The following is a 21,898-nucleotide window of genomic DNA, read 5'->3' on the forward strand; positions in this document are numbered from 1 at the left end:
CCGTGCAACTGAACCACCTGTTGTAAAAACAAGGGCACCAACTCAGAAGAAGATGGCAACTTTGGTAGTGGTACAAGATGGACCATCTTAGAAAATCTATCACAAATCACCCAGATAACAGTCATTCTCTGAGAGACAGGAAGATCAGAAATAAAATCCATTGAAATATGGGTCCATGGCCTCCTGGGCACCGGCAAGGACATCAACAACCCACTAGAACGAGAACAGGGCTTGGACCGAGAACAAGTCCCAAAGGACTGCACAAAATTCCTGACATCATGAGATAAGGCAGGCCTCCAAAAAGACCAACTCACCAAATCTCTGGTACCAAAAATACCTGGATGACCAGCCAACACGGAGCAATGAATTTCAGACATTACTCTTTTCCTCCACTGGTCAGGGACATACAATTTTCCCTTAGGGCAACGTTCAGGTTTGTCCTCCTGAAATTCCTCCAGGGCACATCTCAAATCAGGTGAAATAGCGGAAAGAATTACACCCTCATTTAGAATGGTAGTAGGTTCGGTCACATCAAGAGAATCCGCAAAGAAACTCCTGGAAAGGGCGTCCGCCTTAACATTCTTAGTGCCCGGAAGAAAAGAGACCACAAAATTAAAACGCGTGAAAAACAAGGCCCACCTAGCCTGTCTAGGATTCAAGCGTTTGGCTGATTCAAGATAAATCAAATTCTTGTGGTCGGTGAAGACCACAACTTGATGTCTAGCTCCCTCCAACCAATGTCTCCACTCTTCAAATGCCCATTTCATGGCCAACAATTTCCGATTCCCCACATCATAGTTGCGTTCAGATGGGGAGAATTTTTGAGAAAAGAAGGCACCTTAGAAGTCACCAGATCTTTTTGGGACAAAACGGCTCCTGCACCAATCTCAGAAGCATCTACCTCCACCTGAAATGGGAGTGAGACATCAGGTTGCCGTAGAACCGGAGCAGAAGTGAATCTCCGCTTAAGCTCCTGAAATGCCGAGTGCCTCTGGAGACCAATTCACCACATCAGCGCCCTTTTTGGTCAAATCAGTCAGTGGTTTAACAATACCAGAAAAATTACTTATAAATTTACGGTAGAAATTAGCAAAACCCAAAAACTTCTGGAGAGCCTTCAAAGAAGTGGGGTGAACCCAATCATAAATGGCCTGTATCTTGGCCGGATCCATTTCAATAGCAGACAGGGACAAAATAGATCCCAAAAATGAAATCCTCTGTACACCAAAAAGACACTTCGATCCCTTAACATACAGAGAATTTTCCCTCAAAATCCGGAACACAGTCCGGATATGTTCCACACTGTCTTACGGATTTTGAGAATCCCAATCACTGGAAAAGATCAAAATATCATCAAGATAAATGATCAAAAACTTATCCACAAAGTCCCGGAAAATATCGTTCATAAAAGATTGAAAGACAGAAGGGGCATTAGTGAGCCCAAAAGGCATCACCAGGTACTCAAAATGTCCCTCCGGAGTATTAAACGCCATCTTTCATTCATCCCCGTGCTTGATGTGAATAAGATTATACGCCCCCCTGAGGTCAAGCTTGGTAACAGACACTTTTAACTCTGGAAAATAAATCAGGAATCAGGGGTAACGGGTACTGATTTGATACCAGAATGTACCGTACATCTAGGGTACTGATATTTAACAGTGATTTTGTTAAGGGAACGATAGTCAATACATGGCCTTAATGAACCATCTTTCTTGGCCACAAAAAAAAAACCCAGCATCTAAAGGTGAAGAGGATGGTCTAATATGACCCTTCTCCAACTACTCCTTGATATAAGATCGCATAGCATCATGTTCTGGTACCGATAAATTGAAAAGCCGACCCTTGGGAAATTTACACCTGGGCATTAACTCAATTGCACAGTCATAACTCCTATGAGGAGGCAAAGACGCAGACTTACTCTCACTAAATACATCAGAAAAATCTGCCAAATAGTCAGGAATATCATGAGACTGGAGAGAGGTGGAGAAAACAGGAGTGTCCCTAAGAACACATTGACAACCCCAACTCACCACAGACACAGATTTCCAATCTAAAACAGGATTATGAGTTTGCAACCAAGGAAAACCCAGAACAATAGTATCATGCAAATTGTGCAGCACCAAAAATTTACAATTTTCTTGGTGGTCCGGGGCGACCCGCAATATCACCTGGGTCCAAAACTGGGGTTTATTCCCCGCCAAAGGAGTAGCATCAATACCCCTCAAAGGGATAGGAGTCCGCAGGGGTATCATGGGAAAACCACAATGTTTAGCAAAGTCCAAATCCATCAGATTCGAAGCTGCTCCTGAATCTACAAAAGCCTTAGCAGAAAATGTAGACAAGGAGCAGATCAGGGTAATCGCCAAAAGAAACTTAGGCTGTACATTTCCCACCGCAAATGCGTGAGCAAAACGCTTTTCTCGTTTAGGGTGGACAGAAATAGTATGAGAGGCGTCTCCACAGAAAAAACACAGCTGATGATGATGACTGGCTGAGTGGAGTTAATGACTGGATATAAGGCTGCCGACGTCCTTCTGGCCTGCGGGTGATTTCTCTGTGGACTTCTAGGAAAACAGTCTGATTCCTGCTCATCTAAAGCTGAGATTTCTGCTTTGCCTTTTTGCATTAGTGTTTTGTTTTCCTTGCTTTTCTGGATTCTGCCATTCCCTGCTGGGGTGAGCTGAATCTCCTTTTGCCTGTTGCTCTGTCTTCAGAATAGTCCTGAGTACTGACATAGCCTTTTTTGAAGCCTAGCGTCTTCAGGGCCTTTTTTACTGTCAGTTTGTTGGCTCTTATTATCATAGGTTTTTTCACGGATTGCAGACAGCAGCCTTCCTGTCCTTTCCTATCTAAGCTAGCTTGGGCCCCATCTTTGCTCAGTCTATCTTTCTGTCTGTGTTTTGTTCTTTCTTCTTGCTTCACCGTCATTATATGTGGGGGGCTGCCTTTTGCTTTGGGGCCTGCTCTGGGGCAGTTTAGATTTCCCTTTCTGTCTTTAGGCTATGTAGTCCTCCGGCTGTGATCGAGGGGCCTAGGGCATCGTAGGAGCCCTCCACGGCTACTGCTAGTTGTGTTGATAGGTTCAGGGGTCTGCAATCCGATAGCTGCCAACTTCTCTGGTTTTCTGGACTTAGCTAGCATTTCTATTTTTGCCTCCTACGGTGACTCAATCATAACACCCAAGGCTTGAAAAAGCGCGTCCACATTAGCCAGAATAAGATCTCCGGTTTCAAAGAAAAGGCCCAATCCTGGGGATCACCACGCAGCAGGGAAATGACAATTTTAACCTGCTGCACCGAGCTCCCCGATGAGTTAGGTTTCAAAGCAAAAAATAGTTTACAATTATTCTTAAAATTCAAAAATTTAGACCGATCTCCAAAAAACATCAGGAGTAGGGATTTTTGGTTCAACAGCAGATGAATGAGCGAGATAGGCAGAAATTACTCGCACTTCAGCAGCGAGCTGCTCAACGCGATCAGACAATCTCCTCCTGCAGCCCCAGAAAAAAGAGGAAAAAATATATTAAAAAAAATCCTGACACTTTTTTTTTTTTTTTTTGAAATTCCTTCCTTCTTTGGAGTACACTGGAGTCTACAGTTGGGCTGGTGATTCTGTTATGAATGGGTCACCGAGGAGGAGAGCAGGTCCAGGCTAAGCCACAGAAAACCAGAGAGGTTGGTACCTAAGCGGATTGCAGACCCCTGATCCTATCCACACAACTAGCAGTAGCCGTGGAGCGTACCAACGATGATCCTAGACGCCTCGGCACAGCTGTAGAGCTAACTAAGCCTAAAGCAAGAAAGGGGAAATCTAAACTGCCCCAGAGCAGACCCCAAAGGAATAGATAGCCCCCAAACATATATTGTCGGTGAGAGAAGATGAAAACACAAACACAGGCAGGAAAATAGACTGAGCAAATGAGGGGACCCACACTGACCAGACAGGACACGATAGGAAAGGCACTGTCTGCAATCATGCAAAAAAACCCTGCAAAAAGTCCAACACGTCTGATGCAAAAAACACTGAAGTCACACTACTTCGCCCCCCACTATATCAGCACTCTGGTCTCTTTTTGCTCTGCTTTCAGAATATACCAATCTAACGGGATAAAACAAACTGGCACAAGCAGTAACATATGGGCGGTGATTCAGCACAGCCCCAGCCGGAGCTGGCTGACCCGCACCAAGAAGAGATAGACAAAACCAGATCAAATGCAAACAGAATAGCAAATAAACCACTTAGCTGAAAATGTAGGGACAGAGCTGGAGAAATCAGACCTCAGGAGGAACAGGAAGCAAATCACCAGCAGGGATAGAGGAGTCGGTTGTCTTAAATCACAATCTGAAACCCCAGATCTCCAATCGTCATCATCAATATCAGGTGGCAAGCCTCTGTCAATCAGATCAGCTCCATTACCTCCAGTAACCACCAGAGGGAGCCCAGAAAGAGAACTCGCAGCCCCTCTGTTGATCTGCCTAGCTCCACTACCTTCAGTAATAACCAGAGGGAGACCAGAAAGCGAATTCACAACAGCCTATAATATTGTGGCTATTTTGAGGCTTAGAAAAAAAATTTACAAATGACACTGGCGGCGCCTATCCAGTAGCATATATCTCTTACTTATAGATGGTACTGTGCAGGCCCCTCCATCACCGGTGACATTTTTCTGGATGTAATTTTTTTATGTAAAATAGGGGGCAGGTCACTGAAAGAGCAGTGTCATAAGCCAATACAGATGAATATGTACGCAGAGCACAACATAAGTCCCCGCACACAGCCACTCCCACAACCACTCCCACAACCTCACCCCGAAGCATGAGAATCTCATTAACTGAAAGATACAAATACAGATTAAACAATTACTATCCCGCAGCTGTCCAGAAAAGGCACACCTATTAGAAGCGCCAATTCCAACGCTTTGCCATGCTCTTCCCACTTGCCCTGTGTTTTGTTTTATTTCTAATAAAAGACTTTATTCTGGCTGTGTCTTTATTTACCATATAACTATAGGATTAGTAATGGATAGGTGTCTTATAGATGTCTCTCTATTACTAAGCCATGGGCTTGATGTCACCTGACAATACAAGGGTGACATCAACCCCACAAATATGAACCCCAATTGACATCACTACAGGGCAAGTGGGAAGAACCGGGCAAAGCGCCAGAATTGGCGCATCTAATAGATGTGCCTTTTCTGGGCAGCTGCGGGCTGCTATTTTTAGGCAAGGGGTCAATATCCATGGACCCTTACAAGCCTGAGAATACCAGCCCCCAGTTGTCAGCTTTAGCAAGGCTGGATGTCAAAAATGGGGGGGACCCCACGCGGCTTTTTAATTATTTATTTAAATAATTAAAAAAAACTGTTTTGGGACCCCTCTATTTTTGATAACCAGCCTTGCTGAAGCTGACAGCTGAGGGTTGCAGCCCCCAGTTGTGAGTTTTGCCAGACTGGTTATAGAAAATACAAGGGAACCCACGCCGTTTTTTTCATTCATTTATTTAGTTATAGTGCAGGCGATGGGTGAGGAATACTCCCATCATCCGCTCCTGCTGTCACTGTTTTTAGCAGCAGGTGTAGGTTGATGGGAGTAATAGTCCCAAAAGCCCCCACCTGCTGTCATCATTCTGACTAACTCTCATCATTCTCCCCGCCAGCAGAGCAGAGGAGAATGATGAGAGCATCTTCAGCACCCACCACCGTGGAACAGCGCTTACTGTAGCGCTTCTTCCCTGTCGGCCATCCATGTGGTACTGATGCTGCACATGGTTGTCACACGTGTGCCACCAGTATTACACACAATGGACATCTCTGGTACCGGAAATATCAGGACGTGTGAAACCGGCCTTATACACAGTTCTTTTTAAATGCCGAATATTTCTTCTTGAAACTCATCTGACAGAAAATATTGGAGCTTACGATAGTTTAGATTGTGAAGTCTCCGAAACCCATACGTTAATTACACCAGAGAGGTTTCGCCACTAGCTGCTCATTTATTACTGATGGAGACTGTGGAGTTTGATTGTTTCAGTAGTTCCTAATCAGGCCCCATTATTAATATCTGACGTGTGTCACTTTATGTGGTGATAAATTATTCACAAAGGATAATAGAAAACAAATGGATCTTACAAATTATTTTCCAGCTTCGCACTATACCCTACATACGGTTGTACACTACTGTCTGGGCACATGGCAGTGTTCAGAAGGGAAGGAGCGCCATTTAGCTATTTGAATGCAGATCTAGCTGGAATAGTTTGCAGACACAATGTATTCGGAGCACTGTTCGTGGTCAACTGGCAGCTCAAAAGATGTCCACCAGAAGGCACTATCTTCTCTGCTGTCCATATCCCAAGGATCAGGGGCGTATCTGGGGGGGGCAGCCGGGGCAGTTGCCCCGGGCGCCGCTGGCAGGGGGCGCAGTTGGGCCGCCTAATGCAGCGGTCCGCAGTGTCCTCCATGGCGGCTGCGTTCTGCCGCCCCCCCGGCCTGAGAGTCGGTGGTTCTCTGTATCAGCTGTCAAGCTGACAGCTGGCGCAGAGAAGGTGCGCATGCCAGCTCCCAGGGAACAATTGCACTGGCGTCTATATAGACGCCAGTACAATTGAAGCTCTGACCGCCGGGCCATAGCGAAGTCAGCAGTGTGATCAGGTCATGTGATCACACTGCTGACGTCACTCCCTGGCGTCCAGAGCGAACGCTGGTGGTAAGTGCTCCACTGTGGAGCTGAAGACACCGAAGATGGGGGGGTGTTAGTGTGGGGGGGTTAATGAGTGGGGATGGGGGGTTAATGAGTGAGAATGGGGGTTAATGAGGGGATGGGGGTTAATGTGTGGGGGGTTAATGAGTGGGGATGGGGGTTAATGTGTGGGGGGTTAATGAGTGGGGATGGGGGTTAATGTGTGGGGGGGTTAATGAAGGGATGGGGGTTAATGAGTGGAGATGGGGGTTAATGTGTGGGGGGTTAATGAGTTGGGAAGGGGGTTAATGTGTGTGGGGGGTTAATGAGTGGGGATGGGAGTTAATGTGTGTGGGGGGGAGCCAAACCAAATTCTTGTCCCGGGTGCCAGAAAGCCTAGATATGCCTCTGCCAAGGATTGACTTGCTCATCTAACACCATTACATGGATCTGGACTTACATTGGGACCCCTAGGCTTGGACCATGGTGTTACCTGCTATTCTGTGGTGTTAGATAGCAAGAGGCATAGTCAGGTAGCTGGGTCAGAACCAGAAGGACAGAATCAGAAGACACAAGAGTAGTCAGTAAATGGGCCACGGTCACAACAGGGAATAAATGCACAGAAAAAAGATGAGAAAGGGTCCAGCTTCACAAAAAAGTCCAATTTATTGTTTAAAAATAAGTCCAGAACAAAAAAGAAGAAATTCGTTCACATGAGTAACAGATGTTGGGTTACGCGTTTCGAACAAAAGCTTGTTGTTTCTCAAAGCTACTTCCCCTGGCTGTTACTACAATTTATACTCATTTCACCCAATAAAGTCAAATTTAAAACACATGATGTGAAAAGAAAAAAAAGGAAACAAAATAACTATAGTACACAAATAATTATATATACATAAAAAACGGAAGGAATTATGAAATCCATATAAAAAGAAAAGGCAGGCATTTATATAAAAAAAGAGAAAAAATGAAAAAAACATATGCATATAGATTATAATTACATTAATAGCATCAATAATGGAACATCATTTCTCTTCTGGCATTCCATCCATTGGGAAAACGTGTTCAGATAAGAAAAATCCAGTATGCTTCTCGTGTTAGAAGACGTTTCTTTAAATTTCCACCTCTTGTGTGTGGCATTATTTTCTCGATACCCATAACACGAAAAGATTCAGCACTTCTTTGACGTTCATTAATGAAATGTCTGGACGCAGATGAAATAGATCGATTATCACTAGAAGGAGATGAAATATCGGTTATGTGCTCAGATATGCGAGTCTTGAGCGTGCGAGGTGTGCAGCCCACATATCTCAGATTACACTTTGAACAGACAAATATATTACGTTCTTACTATTACAATTAATATATTGTTTTATTTTATGTTCATTGCAATTGGTGCTATCAAAAAAAGAGTGGACAATGTCGGACTGTGCACATGTTCTGCATTTAGATGTGCCACAACGATAAAAACCGCAGCAATGCAACCATGTCCGAGACAACATATCCGATAAAGTGTTGGCTTTTTTTGCAACCACTTGACAACCTTTGGGCAAAATATTAGATAAAACGTCATCTTCAAATAGAACGGGTCAATGTTTTAGAATAAGTGTCTTAATGGTATTGAACTGAGAACTGTACTGAACAGAGAAAACAATTGTATCTTGATTTTTATCATTATTATCTGCCCTAGGTAACAACATATCATGTCTTTTCTTTTTGTGCACAATTTTCTTTGCTCTATCAAGACACCAATTAGTCTAACCTCTTTTTCCCAACTTGTCACAAAATGAATTCATTTCCTTTTTCAAGATATTGTCATCATTACAATTTCTGGTAATTCTAGTAAGCTCCCCCACTGGTATAGATCTAATAGTATGCCTGGGGTGGCTACTAGAAGCATGTAGTATACTATTACCAGAAAGTGGTTTACAGAATGTAGCAGTGCTGATAACAGCACCTGCAACACCCTTCAGTGTGCGGTCCAAGAATGAAATCACATGTGGGTCACAAATGTAAATTTTAGATTGAAATCATTAGAATTAAAATACTCCACTAATTCTGATATAGCAGACACATCACCACTCTAAATAAGGAGTGTATCATCGATGTATCTGCCATACCAGAAAATGCTGGACAAAAACGGATTGTTGTCAGAATATAGAATTACCTCCTCCCAATGCGACATGACAAGATTAGCCACCGATGGCGAGTGTTTGCCGCCCATTGATACTCCTCTGCATTGCAGAAAAAAGTCCCCATCAAAGAAGAAATAATTATGAAGCATCAGAAAATGAATGACCTGCACAATATAATTACATAATTCATTAGTATAATTACTGTATTTGTACAAGTGAAATTCTAGTGCTCTAATTGCAATGTCTTGAGGGATAGAGGTGTAAAGGGCAGTGACATCGCAGCCAATCCACTGAAATTCACTGTTCCAAACCACATTTGAAAATTGATGTAGTACGTCTTTTGAGTCTCTCAAGAACCCCAGAACTTGTGTAACCAGTGGTTGTAATAAGAATCTGCCCACTGGCTGAGGTGTTCAGTGAGAGACCCAACGCCCGATACAATGGGGCGCATAGGGGGTGGTGATGCACTTTTATGCACTTTAGGTAACCCATATATTGTAGGAATAATAGGGAAATCAACTTTCAAAAAATCTACCTGTGCTTTCGAGTTTAAACACCTTTCTATGAAAATCCTTTGTGGGATCATGAGGCAATTTTCTGTATGTAGAACTGTCACTTAATAAAGCATTCATTTGATCCCTGTATTGGGCGGTATCCATGATCACGATCAGACCACCTTTATCTGCTTTTTCAATTGATATTTCAGTTGTTTTTTTAATTTCATCATTGGCTCTCTGCTGTTTGTGACTCAAATTACTTTTTTGCCTCTGTGCTTTAATTGTTACGTCCAGCTCTTGAGTTCCCGCTTCATGACATTTTGAAACTTGTCCATGCACTCAGCTCTGGACTGGATGGGATAAAAACTTGGATTTTTTATGCATAAATTTTCTGCTTGAAAAACATCCCTAGAAACAATGGTATTAGTGGAATGTAACTCATTCAAATTCTTTAACCCCTTCATGACCAAGCCTATTTTGACCTTAATGACCAGGGCATTTTTTGCAATTCTGACCAGTGTCCCTTTATGAGGTAATAACTCAGGAACGCTTCAACGGATCCTAGCGATTCTGAGATTGTTTTTTCCTGACATATTGGGCTTCATGTTAGTGGTAAATTTAGGTTGATAATTTTTGCGTTTATTTGTGAAAAAATCAGAAATTTGGTGAAAATTTAGAAAATTTTGCAATTTTCAAATTTTGAATTTTTTTTCTGTTAAACCAGAGAGTTATGTGACACAAAGTGGTTACTAAATAACATTTCCCACATGTCTACTTTACATCAGCACAATTTTGGAAACAAAATATTTTTTTGTCAGGAAGTTATAAGGGTTAAAAGTTGAGCGATTTCTCATTTTTACAATAAAATTTACAAAGCCATTTTTATAGGGACCACCTCACATTTGAAGTCACTTTGAGGGGTCTATATGGCAGAAAATACCCAAAAGTGACACCATTCTAAAAACTGCACCCCTCAAGGTGCTCAAAACTACATTCAAGAAGTTTATTAACCCTTCAGGTGTTTCACAGGAACTAAAGCAACGTGGAAAGAAAAAATGGACATTTTAATTTTTCCAACAAAACTTTTCTTTTAGCATCAATTTTTTCATTTTCACATGGGCAACAGGATAAAATGGATCCTAAAATTGTTGGGCAATTTCTCCTGAGTACACTGATACCTCATATGTGGTCATAAACCACTGTTTGGGCGCACGGCAGGGCTCAGAAGGGAAGGAGCACCATTTGACTTTTTGAATGGAAAATATGCTGGAATATTTAGCGGTTGCCATGTCACGTTTGGAGAGCCCCTGTGTGCATAAACATTGGAGCTCCTCCACAAGTGACCCCATTTTGGAAACTAGACCCCCCAAGGAACTTATCTAGATGCATAGTGATCACTTTGAACCCCCAGGTACTTCACAAATTGATCTGTAAAAAAAAAAAAGTACTTTTTTTTCACAAAAATTATCTTTTAGCCTCAGTTTTTTCATTTTCACATGGGCAACAGAATAAAATGGATCCTAAAATGTGTTAAAAAATTTCTCCTGAGAACACCGATACCTCACATGTGGTCATAAACCACTGTTTGAGCGCACAGCAGGGTCCGGAAGGGAAGGAGCACCATTTGACGTTTTGAATGGAAAATTAGCTCCAATCGTTATCGGACACCATGTCGCGTTTGGAGAGCCCCTGTGTACCTAAACATTGGAGCTCCCCCACAAGTGACCCCATTTTGGAAACTAGACCCCCTAAGGAACTTATCTATATGTGTAGTGAGCACTTTGAGCCCCCAAGTGCTTCACAAAAATTTATAACACAGAGCAGTGAAAATAAAAAATATTTTTTTTCCTCAAAAATGATTTTTAGCACACTATTTTTAATTTTCACAAGGCTAACAGGAGAAATTGGACCACAAAAGTTGTTGTCCAGTTTGTCCTGAGTATGCTGGTACCCCATATGTGGGGGGAACCACTGTTTGGGCACACGGCAGGGCTCAGAAAGGAAGGAGCGCCATTTGACTTTTTGAAATGCAAATTACTTCTAATCGTTAGCGGACACCATATCGTGTTTGGAGAGCCCCTGTGTGCCTAAACATTGGAGCTCCCCCACAAATGACCCCATTTTGGAAACTAGACCCCCCAAGGAACTTATCTAGATGTGCGGTGAGCACCTTGAACCCCCAAGCGCATCACAGAAGTTTATAACGCAGAGCCATGAAAATAAAAAATATTTTTTTTCCTCAAAAAAAATATTTTTTAGTGCTCAATTTTTTATTTTCACAAGGGTACCAGGATAAATTAGACCCCAAAAGTTGTTTTCCAGTTTGTCCTGAGTACGCTGGTACCCCATATGTGGGTGGGGACCACTGTTTGGGTACACGTCGGGGCTCGGAAGGGAAGTAGTGACATTATGAAATGCTGACTTTGATGGAATGGTCTGCGGGCATCATGTAACATTTGCAGAGCCCCTGATGTACCTAAACTGTGGAACCCCCCCACAAGTGACCCCATTTTGGAAACTAGATCCCCCAAGGAACTTATCTAGATGTGTGGTGAGCACCTTGAACCCCCAAGCACGTCACAGAAGTTTATAACGCAGAGCTGTGAAAATAAAAAATATTTTTTTTTCCTCAAAAAAAATTATTTTTAGCCAGCAATTTTTTTTTCACAAGGGTAGCAGGATAAATTGGACCCCAAAAAGTTGTTGCCCAGTTTGTCCTGAGTACACTGGTACCCCATATGTGGGTGGGGACCACTGTTTGGGTACCCCCCCACAAGTGACCCCATTTTGGAAACTAGACCCCCCAAGGAACTTATCTAGATGTGTGGTGAGCACCTTGAACCCCCAAGCGCATCACAGAAGTTTATAACGCAGAGCAGTGAAAATAAAAAATAATTTTTTTTCCTCAAAAAAAAGATTTTCAGCCAGCAATTTTTTATTTTCAAAGTGGTAGCATGATATATTGGACCCCAAAAGTTGTTGTACAGTTTGTCCTGAGTACGCTGGTGCCCCATATATGGGGGGAACCATTGTTTGGGCACACATAAGGACTGGAAGTAGTGACATTTTGAAATGCAGACTTTGATGGAATGGTCTGCGGTCGTCGTTACGTTTGCAGAGCCCCTGATGTGCCTAAACAATAGAAACCCCCCACAAGTGACCCCATTTTGGAAACTAGACCTTCCAAGGAACCTATCTAGATGTCTGGTGAGCACTTTGAACCCCCTAGTGCTTCACAGAAGTTTATAACGCAGAGATGTGAAAATAAAAAATAAAAAAAATTTTCCACAAAAATATTTTTTTAGCCCCCAATTTTTTATTTTCCCAAGGGTACCAGGAGAAATTAGACCCCCAAAGATGTTGTGCAATTTTTCCTGAGTACACTGATACCCCATATGTTGGGGTAAACCACTGTTTGGGTACACGTCGGGGCTTGGAAGGGAGGGAGCACCGATTAACTTTTTGAACGCAAAATTGGCTGGAATCAATGGTTGCACCATGTCGCGTTTGGAGACCCCCTGATGTGCCTAAACAGTGGAAACCCCTCAATTCTAACTTCAACCCTAACACCAACACACCCCTAACCACAGCCCTAACCCCAACACATCTCTAACCCTAATCCCAACCCTAACCCCAACACACCCCTAACCCTAATCCCAACCCTAACCACAAGCCTAACCCTAATTCCAACCCTAACCCTCTTTCCAACCCTAACCCTCTTTCCAACCCTAACCCTCTTTCCAACCCTAACCCTCTTTCCAACCCTAACCCTCTTCCCAACCCTAACCCTCTTTCCAACCCTAACCCTTTCTCCAACCCTAAACCTCTTTCCAACGCTAACCCTCTTTCCAACCCTAACCCTCTTTCCAACCCTAACCCTCTTTCCAACCCTAACCCTAATGGAAAAATAAAAATAATTTCTTTATTTTATCAGTTGATCCTGCCTATGGGGGTGATAAACAGGGGGTTTATTTACATTTCATTCTATTTAGATCACTGTGAAAGTGATCAAAATGAATGAATGGAAATTGGAGCCGGCGGGCGCACTGCGCATGCGCCCGCCATTTTCCAATATGGCAGCGCCCATGGTCCGGGACCGCGGGACACCGGGAGCCATAACAGCACTCGGTGAGTACCGGGAGGTGGGAGGGGGGAATCGGAAGCCGGGGGGAGCGGAGGGAAGGCGGTGGGGTAGATGATGACAGCGGCGGCACATCGCCGCTGTCATTCAGTGGCGGGGGGCAGATCGCCCCCGTTAATGGGTGGGGGGTCGGATCGCTGTCACCAGCCATGTCCGATGCTACAGCAACGTCGGACATGGCTGGATTGTAATATTTCATCAATTTTCATTGATGAAATATTACTATCGCTCTGATTGGCTGTTTCACTTTTAACAGCCAATCAGAGCGATCGTAGTCACGTGGGGGTGAAGCCACGCCCCCTATGCTGAAGAACAAAGCCCCCTGTATCTGCGGGTCGGGTGACCTTTCAGTGACCTAGGTCACCCGACCCGCAGGGGGGCTTTAAAGTCATGACGCCACATAGGCGTCACTGGTCAGATTTGTATCAGGTTTCATGACGCCTACGTGGCGTCATTGGTTGTGAAGGGGTTAATGCTATCTGCTCAGAGAAATTGAGACCATTATATTCATTATGTGCAGAAATATTCGTAACAATAAGATCCGGTTCTTGTGCAAAGACACAAGAGTAGTCAGTAAACTGGCCATGGTCACAGCAGGGAACAAATACACAAGCCGCAAGCTGAGCACAGAGGACTGAACCAGAGGAGAACAGTGCTGTATCTGGCAGATTCCGGCCATGTGCTTTGCGCTTTAGTAGGGTGTGGTACTTTCCAATTTGCTGAAGTAGGGAGCAGATTACTCCAGCTGGACAGCAGGAACAGATCCCAGATGAGATTGGACACACCATATGCAGAAGCCCTAACATAACTAAATGACAGAAAACCAGAATAGTCGAAATCCCCATAAAGTGATTCCATTTTACAAATTAATTCACTGAGGGTTATAATCCTTAGGAGGAGTGAATATTTTGACTCCACAGCCACTTCCGGAAATTAACACGCAGTGGATGTTAGAGTGAAAATTACACATTTGCCATTTTATTACCCAGCACATAGTGCCCAGATTGTGCTCCAGGAGACACACACCGCAAATTAAGGGGGTTCTTCTCACTATAATATTGTTAAATACAGGGATCCTAAATGTTGTTTGCGCACACTGCAAGACTCCGAAGTGAGAGCGGATTTTGCTGGATTGGTTTATAGAAACTCTGCTGCTTTTCAACAGCCTTTGAGCCCCTAATAGTGTGGGAACCTCTGTTTATCCATTGACAGATGATGGACCTGAGTGGGGACTTGTTTTTTGTGAGATGAGAATTGGTATTATTTTCGCCTACATAACATTGATTGGTTTCTTTTTATTTGATATTTGGGAGGCAGAATGAACAAACAGTTGAACACCACACACTACTGGTTCATCCAACAAGGTTTTCTATTAGACTGTGAACTGTCATTGTCTTGGGAAATAATTAAAGTTTTTTACATAGCTTGCCATTTTTATGGGCAGTTTAAGTAGAAATGTTCAAAATTATAAAACTCAGGGATATTTTATTGATTTTTTTTATCTTAGCAGATAACTGTACCAGGAGATCAGAGGGACAGCTGACATCTTCAATTTTTAAATCTGATGATCTTGAGATCCTACAAGATACAACTGAAGTGATTGCTATTACTCCAGATATAGCATCATCCATTCACAGCAAAGATCTGTCATCTGATCCTATGAAACAGGTCCCATCTTCTGATTCATTACTGACTACTAAGGAAAATCAAAGTCACAAAAGAGGCAATAAAAAACAAACTGCTCCTAAAGCAAAGAAGTCATTTTCATGTTCAGAATGTGGGAAATGTTTTAATCATAACTCAAAATTGGTTAGGCACCAGAGGACTCACACAGAGGAGAAGCCCTTTTCCTGTTCAGAGTGTGAGAAATATTTTACTCAGATATCAGACCTTGTTGCTCACCAGAGAATTCACACAGGAGAGAAGCCTTTTTCATGTTCAGAATGTGGGAAATGTTTTGCACATAAATCACTGCTTGTTATTCACCAGAGAACTCACACAGGGGAGAAGCCTTTTTCATGTTCAGAATGTGGGAAATGTTTTGCACATAAATCACTGCTTGTTATTCACCAGAGAACTCACACGGGGGAGAAGCCTTTTTCATGTCCAGAATGTGGGAAATATTTTAATTGTAACTCAAAATTGTTTAGGCACCAGAGGACTCACACAGGAGAGAAGCCTTTTTCCTGCTCAGAATGTGAGAAATGGTTTAAACAGAAATCAGACCTTGTTATTCACCAGAGAACTCACACAGGGGAGAAGCCTTTTTCATGTTCAGAATGTGAGAAATGGTTTAATCATAACTCAAACTTGGTTAGGCACCAGAGGACTCACACAGGGGAGAAGCCTTTTTCCTGTTCAGAATGTGGGAAATGTTTTAAACAGAAATCAGACCTTGTTATTCACCAGAGAATTCACACAGGGGAGCTTTTTTCATGTTCAGAATGTGGGAAATGTTTTAATCTTAACTCACATTTGATAGGGCACCAGAGAATTCACACAGGGGAGAAGCCTTTTTCATGTTCAGAATGTGGGAAATGTTTTAGGCATAACTCAAATTTGGTTAGGCACAAGAGAACCCACACAGAGGAGAGGCATTTTTCATGTTCAGAATGTGGGAAATGTTTTAACCAGAAAGAGAATCTTGTTAAACATCAGAGCAGTCACACAGAGGAGAAGCCTTTTTCATTTTCTTAATGTGGGAAATATTTTATTTGGAAATCAACTGTTAATAAACATCAGAGATGTCACATAGAGAAGAAGCCTTTTTTTGTTTAGATTGTTGGAATCGTTTTAACCAAAATTGGATCTTCTTAAAGGGGTTATCTCTTGTCATTCCTCTTTGCTGACAAAAGGATAAAACTAAACTTTATTACTTCCAAATGTAAATTGTTAAAAATGCATTTTCTTGTATATTATTCAGGACTTGTTACCAGATGTGACTCTATAAAATATGACAATATCTTATAAAAAAAAATGTAGTGGTTTATTTGGATTCTTCCATCAAAGAAAAGATTATTACAGAAAAACATAAAAATAGATGCATGATTATAAAGAGAGATTGTCCATTTGTTCATAGATCCTTCTTTCCTAGAACTCTGAAAAAAGGCATCTGTCTTGTAGTACGCAGCTTCTATGGATGGTGATTAGATTACATACCAGCTGTCCATTCAATGTCGTGTCCGAGCAGAGATGACTCCTCGAGTCTGTGTCTCATGGTGGGGAAGGAGAGAGAGCGAGCACCCTCTAGAGTAAACCCAACATATATATCCGTCTGTTAGAGCACGTGGTCTATATATATATATGGAGTTGACATTTACTATGAGCTAATCTTACATATGTAGTGGAGTTGACATTTCTTTTCACTAAAGAACAGGCTAAATTACAGCACTAAACCCAGGGACATGGTATACTTATTATTATAACAAGGTTCAGATTTCACATGCTGTGGTTTGTCATGTCAAGCCATGCAATAAAGGCACACACAGAACACATTTAAAATGCAGTTAGTTATTTTCTTTTAAGTGTTAAATATATGAAATCATGCAATTATTGCAACTTCCTGTGTAAATAAAGGCATAAATCCTTTTAAGAGAATTTTTCCCGATTAAGTCCTGCTTTGAAATGAAAATTCTAAGGAAAAATAAAAGAGAAGGTTAATATCATATTCATAATTCTAAATATTATTACTGGAGTAAATTTTAATTTTCACTAAAAAAATACAGATCTACAATCTCTACTTCTACAAACACTCTATATATACTGTATGAATATGTATATCTACAAAGCTATAGAACTACAGAATTATACTCTATATAATAATTACATATAACTGACTAATACATTGTATAACACTTTTACACAACATATAATTACTTTTTTAGCCAATTCCTAAACCCAATCTTATTTCTCTGCAAAAAATATCCTGAAAAGTTCTTGCGATTTTGAAGCTGATGGATTGCCTGAGCAGAGTGTTCAGTTTACAGACCATGATGTCACTCACCACCTGCTTCTGTCTGTCAAATTCCGCCATCTTTTTTACAGAAAGAAGAAGATCAGAACTTTGAATTTTTCTTAACTCAAACTGTGAAGATTTTTCGGTGGTCTGCATCATTCCATAAGGCTTAAAGCAAACGTGATTTTATTCGTTCTTCATAGATTTGATTACAGGGATAGTTTGATACCGGCTTCTGATAAGATTTTACTCTGCCTGTCTTTACAAAATTAGCATGATTTATTTCCCGTTCACGATTCTCGTGTTTTCTGGCAAAATCAAGGGATTGCGCACATTCAAATAAAGAATCTATTTGTGACGCAATAACACGAGATGCAGGATTTAGAAACCCAAATTTATTTACAAAACTCTTTATCATGGACTGTGTTTTGACATTCTCAATGAGCATTCTGTACAAGCGATCAAATATGGACATAAATGTATAAGTGCATTCCTTCCGACCAATCCTTAATTTTTGAAGAATATCAATATCTGGATAATTTTCATTTGATGCACAAAAGAATCAGAATTTTTAATCTGTCTTTATCATTTAAGTTCACATGTTTATCACCAGATATCTTTAAAGATAACCGCCTGGAAAAGGTTACAGGGATCCACATTTTAAACAACTGATTCTTTCCTCATTAGTCAAATCAAATTTGTCAACACAGCTTTCAAAAACCCCAGAGTTTCTACAAACATGGATTTTGTTATCATATGCAGGAATGATTTTGCATAATTTTAACAAATTTTTCCTAACTTTACTTCGGAGTTGGGCCTGTGAGTCGTCTATTTTTAGTGGTCCATCTTTCCTTGTACAGCATCTATGTCAGTTCTGAAGTCTCCTCCTACTTCTCCATCTTATTCCACGTCTGCAAGGTCACCTTGAATGGCTGCTACCTCTTGTAACTGCTTCTCTGCGTTACAGTGAATCTCGGAAACATCACTATTTTCCTTTACACAACAATAATTTTTGGATTTCTCTGATACAAGTTTGTGAAATACATCAATCATTTGTAAAATATTTTTCAATTTCTCTCTTTCTCTATTAAAGGACAACAGCTTAGAATCTAACTTTAGAGTTTCCATTTCACATTCTGCATATAAGCTGAGCCATAATACATCCAAATTAGACTCGTCTACAGACATAAATTTCAGTTTACTCTGCTTAGAAAACGAAGAAATGACATCCATATTTATTACCTTGAAATATCTCAGCTTGTAGTTCCTTTGATGACAACGCTGGGCTCTTGTCTTCACACGTCTATCTTCAGCACGTCTGGCACTTGTAGTACTTCTCAATCCATCTGGCAATTCTTAGTCCTCACTTCTAGGTTCTGTCTAATTCTTGTGACTTGTACATAGTAGTGGAGTTCCTGATAACTTGCACATCTGACATTAGCAAAGCTCTTTAAAATTCCCCCTCGGGCAAGTTGAGGGAAATCCGCCAAAAAAAAAAGGACAAAAATTCAGATATGGCTGGCTCTCCAATGTTAAAAATACATATTCTTGTATATTATTCAGTACTTGTTACCAGATGTGATACTCTAAAATATGACAATGTTCTTATAAAAAATGTAGTGGTTTATTTGGATTCTTCCATCAAAAAAGATTATTACAGAAAAACATAAAATGAGGTGAAATGATTTTAAAGTGATTGTCCATTTGTTCATAGCTAAGCTTGTATCCTTCTTTCCCTGGAACTCCGAATGGTAAATGGCGTCTGTCTCTGTTAAGAGCTTCTCTCGATGTCACACATGGTGATTCAGTTACATACCAGCTGTTCATTCAATGTAGTGTCCAAACAGTGATGTCCCTTCAGATGGTAGTGAAGGAGAGCACCCCCCTAGAGTAAGTCCCAACATATATATCCGTCTGTTAGAGCACGTGGTCTATATATATATGGAGTTGACGTTTACCATGAGCTAAACTTACATATGTAGTGGAGTTGACATTTACCATGAGCTAAACTTACAGAAATAGCATATAGTGTCACCAAAAGCAATGCATTCAGTACAGAACTGAGTGTAATAAAAAATTAACAACCGATTAATATTTAACAGCAGGTCACAGGAAATGGGCCAACCAATATTCAGGATGCATAGACTTGCTAATTAGCTCAAAAAACGCTCCAGACATCCAGGAAGTACGCCTCCATGGAGCATCATGGCACCCTACTACCTCAATGTGGAGATGCTAATTGTGTTAATGCAGGAGTGGCCGGAAATCTGGGACCAACGTGATGCCCATTATGCCAACCAGGCAAGAAAGTAGGCGTCATGGAGGCGCATATGTCACCAGATGTTCCACGATTTTGGTGATCGGCCACGTGAGGAGCAGCAGCAAATGAGTAAGTACAACCAAAACAAGTGTTTCAAATTACCTCACATCAAAACAGCCATTTGGAATAAGGCCCCCCTCTTTCCTGTGCTTGGCCTTTTAGCCTCTTGAGGTGTGTAGATTTTTATTTGATCCATTGTTTTACCCTGACATAATTGGTCCCTGTCCACAAGCTCCTCATCCTCCTAGGCAAACAATTTATGAGTAGTTACTTGACCCCTGAGCTATTGTGACCTTGTGTATCTGGCCTGGATGCCCCAATTATATATGCCACCCTGGGTATAAAGCATACCCTCAAAGGCCACATGACTATGCAACTTTTAGCAAATTTTATCTTGCAAATATGTGAAATTTAAATTATTTCCTGTCACATTGAAGTTGAAGATTTGATGAGACGCTGGCACAGCATCCGCGACCAGTACAGGCGGGAACGTCAGCAGCGGGCCAGGAGTGGTGATACGGGCCCCCCACAAAGCTCAGATATGTGTATTATGATCGCCTCTCCTTCCTCGCTCCAATTCTGGATCTGAGACCGTAAGTAGATACCTCACACCACATTACACAGATACTTTACAGGGCCAAAACTAATGTTTTGAATTTTGGCTATGTTATATTTCATAACAGAACTCAATCAAACCTTAAGGAAAAGGAAACTGGCTCAGATACAGAGCCCATCATCAATTCTGTGGCTGTAGGGGAAGATGTGGCTGACCCATCTTCTCCCCCTCCAAGAATCATGGGTCAAGTTTCTTCATCTGATAACCCAGCGCCTGCCCTTGCATGTGGACCTGCACCACAAACCCCACCACCAGGACCACATCCACAAGCAGGACCATCTGCTGCAGTACCATCTGCCATACAGGATGAGCAGGGCAACATCAGCAGCAGCCCAACTGCCCAGCTACAGGACCCCCCACAGCCTGCTGGACCATCCTGGCGAGGAAGAAGAAGGCGCCAGATCCCTGCCCAAGATACCTGTACCAATGTTGACACAGGGGTACTGAACTATCTTTCTCAAGTTAATAATGATTATGGGGAGTAGGCGTACTCACGCAGCCTGGCCCGGTATCTTAGGCCCCTTCCCCGAGAGGTGAGGCTACGTATTCGAGGATGTTTTCAGATCCTGCTTGACGCAAGCACACACCCAAATACCCCATATGAGTTATTTGAATATCTGGAGAGGTGGCAGCTTTCCTTAAGGAATCTGATGCGCCTTAGACCCCCCACACATGTTTGCTCAATCAGGCTCTGAGGATCCTCCAACATGTGGGCCAACACCTCAACCCCTTCCTCTCCCTACCCAACCTTGACCACAGCAGCCACATATGTCTGCCTTGAGCCAACCTCACCAATAGTTCCCACCCAGTGTTGAAGGCTGGTCCCAACCTGGTTGGGGACAACATGGCTATTTTGGTGGGTATGAGCCACGGGCCTATCATCCCCAACAAGAGGCCTCTCTCCAGTTTCAGTCAGCCCATTACCCACTACAATCACAGTAGGCAGTACACTACCCACATCATGGGCAACAGTATGCCCCCACACAAGGCGATGGGCAAGTTGGGCAAAATAGCCAGCAGCAAACACAGGCTGGTCTTCCACCTTCTCCCCCGACCTACCACCATTTGTAATGTTGGAATATTGTTTTTGCATAATGTTGTGTTTTTGTTTTATTGGGTTCAGCAAATGTCTTGGTTGTAACTTTGCAAATCAGCAAAAAGGCCACTTTGGGCCATTGCCACATTTACCATATGGCAATAATATGGGTTGAAAAAACCAAAAAGACAAAAGTAAAAATTTGTCTACACAATTTTATGTCTGTGTCTCAATTTTGAAAAAATTTCATAACATACGCTTACCAAGGCAATTACACAGTGAGCGAACCATAAGGGTTTGAAATATATATATTTACACAGACAAAAAGCACAAAATTATAACATAGACACAGCATGCTCTTGCCAAGAAGTTTCCCCCTCAGGTGACATAAAATAATTTGTGAAAATATCTCGCACTTTGAGAGCAGAGAGCGGTCTACGTTGAGGGTTGACATGTGGTCTTGCCCTACGCACAATGTCCGACCCACGCACAACACCAGCAGAGGAGAGGAGGAACAATCATGT

The 21,898-nt window shown here is 42.0% G+C and overlaps 1 protein-coding gene and 1 pseudogene across 1 annotated transcript in view; both read left to right on the forward strand.

Moving 5' to 3' along the window:
- The window catches only part of LOC141082292 (uncharacterized), a 987,535-nt gene that overhangs the window by 477,427 nt on the left and 488,210 nt on the right, over window positions 1-21,898 (forward strand). The gene's annotated exons all lie outside the window — the stretch shown is intronic.
- The window catches only part of LOC141082349 (uncharacterized), a 48,707-nt pseudogene continuing 34,678 nt past the window's right edge, over window positions 7,870-21,898 (forward strand).

Source organism: Dendrobates tinctorius, unplaced genomic scaffold (genome assembly GCF_039654945.1).
Source record: "Dendrobates tinctorius isolate UK_male_01 unplaced genomic scaffold, ASM3965494v1 ptg000017l, whole genome shotgun sequence".
Classification (NCBI taxonomy): domain Eukaryota; kingdom Metazoa; phylum Chordata; class Amphibia; order Anura; family Dendrobatidae; genus Dendrobates; species Dendrobates tinctorius.